The sequence below is a fragment of the Rosa chinensis genome, chromosome 1 (genome assembly GCF_002994745.2).
Source record: "Rosa chinensis cultivar Old Blush chromosome 1, RchiOBHm-V2, whole genome shotgun sequence".
NCBI classification, from domain to species: domain Eukaryota; kingdom Viridiplantae; phylum Streptophyta; class Magnoliopsida; order Rosales; family Rosaceae; genus Rosa; species Rosa chinensis.
In genome coordinates this window covers 39,073,966-39,079,595 of record NC_037088.1, presented here as the reverse complement: position 1 = coordinate 39,079,595, position 5,630 = coordinate 39,073,966, and the positions used below count along the sequence as shown (strand labels likewise).

General features: G+C 36.9%; 1 long non-coding RNA gene across 2 annotated transcripts; it reads right to left on the bottom strand.

The window, feature by feature from the left end:
• Positions 1-871: 871 nt before the first annotated feature.
• Positions 872-1,992, bottom strand: LOC112189673. 2 transcript variants are annotated; one of them, XR_002932042.2, is made up of 3 exons: positions 1,863-1,992; positions 1,131-1,220; positions 872-1,010 (listed from the first exon to the last, which is right to left on the bottom strand). It is a non-coding gene; the product is annotated as an uncharacterized LOC112189673 (long non-coding RNA). The 2 variants fall into 2 exon arrangements; XR_005804888.1 differs by having other exon boundaries at positions 1,795-1,981.
• Positions 1,993-5,630: the final 3,638 nt, after the last annotated feature.

Below are 5,630 nucleotides of genomic sequence, written 5' to 3'. Positions count from 1 at the left end.
CTTTTTCAAGTGTATAATTTTTCCGAAGAACAATTTTTGAAGCATGATATAATTGTTTACACTTGACATTTGTTTCTTCATCAATGGTATCATCTTTTAAGTCAGAATCATCAGATACACACTACTACAAAAAGTCATCAGACGATGGTGGATTTGTGTTGTGTGATGACCAAGCTCACCGTGGTCTAAGTGAGTGTTGTGTGATTGAAAAATCAGACAACGGTGATTTCACCGTTGTGTGATAATAGTTTGCTCAACAGAAATACCTATTTCCGTTGTGTGAGTTCTGCGCAGCATGTGCCTGGCATGGCATGCGCGGCGATGCCTCGGCACATTCAGACAACAGAAGATGAAATTTTGCCGTTATCTGAGATTCATAACACACAACGGATATAACTCATTATTTGTTGTCTGAGACTACTAACTGACAACGGATATAACTTAATATTTGTTGTCTGAGGTAAGTAACACACAACTGAAGTAAAATTATCTCCCTTGTCTGTTGATTACTCAGACAACAGTGATCATTTTATTTCTGTTGTGTGTTATGAATCTCATACAACAGAATTTTTTTTTCTTTTGTTGTTGGTTGTTAGTTCACACAACAACTATATTTGGTTATCCGTTGTGTGAATACTGTAATCAATTGGGTACCAACTAGTGACTGTTGTAGGAGAAGCCTCAATTTTGAACTCTTTTACATTCATACAACACATTGTTTTGTATTGTGTTGTATGACTAAACCTTGAACAACAACAAGAATATCAATATAAATGTTTGTCCAGAATAATGCTCAATATATTACCATACAAACAATACTCTAATCCATATATATCATTCAAGAACCATTATTCAAGCATCAATACATTCAAGTAACAAGATAATGCACCAAACAAGAGCATTCTTAGCTAGCTACACATGAATAAAAAAACATTCCTATTCTCGATGGCTCTTAACCTTCAGCTGCCATTCGCTTCTACAAAACCTTGAATGTCTCACTCACAATTGGCCTGCAAGATGCAAACTTGTTTAGTGATTTGAAAAAATTTGACAATGTCTGCATTAGGCACAAATGATTTAACAGTTGCAGAAGAAAAGTATATATACAAAGATGCATATACTAATATTACCTTCTTTTTAAGAGAGAGAGCACTTTGCATTCGCACTTTTGGCAAAGTTTGGTCTTGATTGGCCAAGAAGCTATTGATTGGAAAGACCTCCTGTAGAGATTAAAACACATGATATACACCAAAAGCTCTATGATCAAAATGTTGTATCAAAGAACAAGAGCATGTAACCCAAGTTCAAGTGCCTTCTCCCCACTCACTATCAAGAAAAAAGCAGAACCCATTTTGCACTGTTAAAAATCAGAGACCAATATGAGGAAGAAAATCTTTGGGAAGAAGAATGTACAATCTGTCCCTTCATGCATGCTATATATGGTGATGCATATATACGTCATTGATGCAGCATTTGAAAGAAATGAAGGATCCTATAATTGACCCTCCCATAAAGTCTAAATATATCCAAAGCTAAATAAAGCACCATCTCACGCAATTGCAAATTTACAAGTTGCAACATTTTGCAATCCATGAAATCTTAAATAAAGTAGCATGGTTCTGCAATAACTAATTACCACAGAGTAAGCAAATGCAAAATTTAGGCAATTTTCAAGAACAAAAAATAAAAAACCTGCATATCAGAATAACAACAAATTAAGGGCGATCTGATTATAACCATATGAAATAGAATATCCAAAACCTATAGGAAAAATGAAGCACTGTGATACGAAACTGTACCAACTCTCCATGTCTGGAAGTATATAATAGGTTTCAAAGGAAGTTTTCCATTTGTTCCATCACCTTCTAGCATTGAATGCCTATCTCAGCTTTAAATTTTGCAGCTTCTTGTTTGTACCGTTTAGACTTGGAGATAGTGCCAGAAATGAGCAATCAATTAAGATATGAGAGTATCAATCCGTCTTGATCTACAAGGGAACTCATCACCTGTCAACATACAAGGGAAAACGTACAATTGAAAAATTTACAAATGGACACATAGATATAGAATTGTCGAATACTAAATGAAAAAATTTATCTAATAGTTGATGTACCTGCTATGGTGCAGAGTATTGAACCAAAGCTTCAGAAATTTCCTCAGCATTACTCTAAGCAATGGCTCGATGACCAGCTGCTGCACCAATGGAACCATGAGGTACTCTGTGCTCCTGGTCAAGACCAATTGGATTTGTTGATGCTACATCATGAGCATGTCCTGTTTGTGATGAGTCAACAACATACCCTAGGACTGATTGTTGCTCTGGAGTTTGATCATAAAACTCAATACTTAGTGATGGATCAGGGGATGGAGCAAACCTGATCAGATGAAATTTATATCCTCAGTCACTGGACAGTCTGACAATGAATGATCCAAAATCCATCAACAAAAGGTAATTAAATGTCAACAGAACCCAGAGCAAACAACCTACAATTTAACATATTGCATCCCATAAAGAATCGAGAGATTAAAGCTATACTTTCAAAGGAAGAGAAAAGGGCGGAAAATGAGCTCATGTAAATAATACTTTCAAACTATTTTACACATTTTTGCATACAACTCAGGAAAAAACTGGACATAAACTCACAATGCCGAGATTTTAAACGAAGGGAAAACGAAGAAAGTAGTGATTTTTCGTACAATGAATAAAAAACAATGAAAAAGATAGACATTACCCAGATGGCAAATACAACTGTTCCTTACAATCCATACTCAAAGAAACTGAAAACCTATGTAATAAATAAACAAATTCAGTTGAAAAAGTATCAGACTCAACATCTTTGGTTAATTTAAAATTGCGAGCTCTCAAACAGCTCAAAGTGCTCGAAACTTGGTCCAAAATAATTGATCAAAACAATGGAATACACCATGTGATACCCAAATGTGCAAGCTTTGATAACTAAAGAAAAGTTGGAGCAAGAGTAAAGGCATAGTGTTTTACTGATGTCCAACAATTTATCATTAAGTGAACTAAGAGGGAAGCAGAAGAAGAAACCTTTTCGGTGTGGGATTGGTAAAAAGAGTCAACTTGTGACTGGGGAGTGATGCCTTTAATGATAGGAAACCTCTTCTCCTTCACTACTCTCCCTTTTACGACTCCTTTAGCTTTGCTCTCTTCAGGCTTCAAACTTCAAGCTCCAGGCTCTAGTTCTGAGCGCATGTCACAGCAAAAGCGGAAGATATATATGAGTATGTATAGGTTATAATTCCCTGCAGATATAACAAGTATGTATAGGTTATAAGAATGTCATTATCTTCTCTCAGATTATAAGTATGATTTAAAGTAACAGTGACAATAAGATAACAACAATTTCTTATGAAACAATAACAACAGAAGGAGTACCAATGAGACTACCACAGTTAACAACCAACAGTAACCAGCCCTTAAGAACCCCTAAACTTAAGTGACTATAAAAATGCATACATGCAACTCTGCAAAAACTAAACCTGAACTCAAAAGGCATAGATTACTTTAAGTAGTTTTATTCAGTAGGGCATCAAAAGCCAATTGAGATGATTAGGAATTAGGAAAAAGATAAACCCTTTCAGCGTTAGATTGTAAAGATAAACCCTTTCACAACTACAGCTTGGAATAGAGATTACCCAGATGGAAAATACAACTATTCCCTCAATCTATACTCAAAAGAACTGAAAACCCATGTAATGAAAAAACAAACTTCAGTTAAGATAGTATCAAAGACTCAACATCTTTGCTTAATATGAAATTGCAGACACTCAAACACCCTCAATATAGGACAATTGCTACATTCCTTAATTTTCCACAATTCTAAGAGCAATTCTATGAGTTCACAGATTACCCATCTATCTCTGTTCACTCATTAGACCGAAATTTCCAAATAAAATTAACATCTTGAAGTCTTAAAAAAGCAACCTAAACCTGAATCCCAATATGTGCAAACCCAATCAAAATCCTACATTCAATTAGTTTAAGCTAATTGCAGAATCTGGAAACCAATATTGGAAATCGATGTCATACATAAACCCTAACCCTAAAGCTAAATTTATCATCCATTAGATCAAAGAAAAGAGAATACATGACCCAAAAATTCGATTCCTATGCATATCAAAGCCCAGAATTTGACCAAAAAGTTGATTGTGCTTGTGTGAAAAAGTTGGAACAAAATCAATACGGGCTTCATTCTATCATAGCTATTACCATAATTTAACATCCAAATCAAATTTGGAGAGTAAGATAGTACTATAAGGTAAGCAACCTTGGCACACCATAATACCAGATGCAATTTTGAACACAAAATAGAAGTGTAATTTTGCCTTACCCCTGTGAAGAGCTTCCTTCCATGTGCCGGCGAAGCTACTGGGCTATGGGCAGTACTACAATCTAGAAACATATTTCCAGCTCACCATATATTTTTCAACCAATCCAGCCTTCTTCATTCTCTTAAAAGCAGAAATGATTAAGCATTTACCAAGCAATACAATCCACCCACACAAGCAAGGCGGCCATTGATTGCTTTGCCCGGCATTCTGAAATTCACAACACACAATTCAATAGCAATCCAAACAATATATAACCATCTAAAAAAAATCAATCCAAACACTAAATGTAGAAACATTTGATAACCCCCAATTCCAAATAAAAGTTGGGACAAATCCTAAATCTTAAGTCGAGACAACCCTGGTAACCCCCAATCATAGAGATGTAGGTGCAGAACCCAATGATAAACCAAGAACACTAAACCCAATGACAAACCCAGAACCCAGAACCTTTCAATTTCTATAAACAAACCTTTTGTCTGCGAGAGAGAGGTCCAAATCGGCCGCTTTAGGGTTTGTGAGAGAGAATTGAGAGAGGGAGGACTGAGAGTGTCGAGAGAGGACTGAGAGGACAACTTTTCTTAGAAAATCACCATTTTTTAGTCTGCAATTTGAACAAAATTCATCGTTGACCTTGACTCTCCTAAAATCGATACCATCTCCATGGCCATCCTACATTCGTCGAATAAATCGGAGAATTAGGATGAAATGACGGGAGAGTTCGGGGATTTCTTGTGTGACAGCTGAAACGACGAAGGCCATGGTTTTATGCAATGGATTGAGACGAAGGTCATGGTTTCAGATCGAGAGATTGAGAGAGCTTTCACGAGAGAGAGGAATTTCGCGGAGGAGAGAAGGAGGGGGGGGGGGTGGTTTCACGATTGAGAGAGCTCGACGACTTAGAGAATCGCAGAGAGCGAGGAGTGAAATGAGAGGGGGGGGGGGGCACAGCGAGAGAGAGGGGCTAGCTAGGGTCTGATTTCGAGTATATGGGTTGCTGGTTGGAGGGAGTAAACGGGGCTATTTTGCAAGGAGTAAGAGCACTTATCGGGTTTGGTGGGAGTAAAGGTTTCAATTAAGATGTTTGGTGGGAGACTTCAATTTGTCTCATCTTTCTCTAACAACAGATAAATAAAGCACCGTTGTGTGAGTGTACGATGAAAAGCACATTGGGAGGGAAAATTTGCCGCCTGTGCCTACATAGATTTCATCAAATTGAAACTTTGCCGCGCTGTGTAAGTTGTTTTCATGCTCAGACAACAGAACCATGACAATCT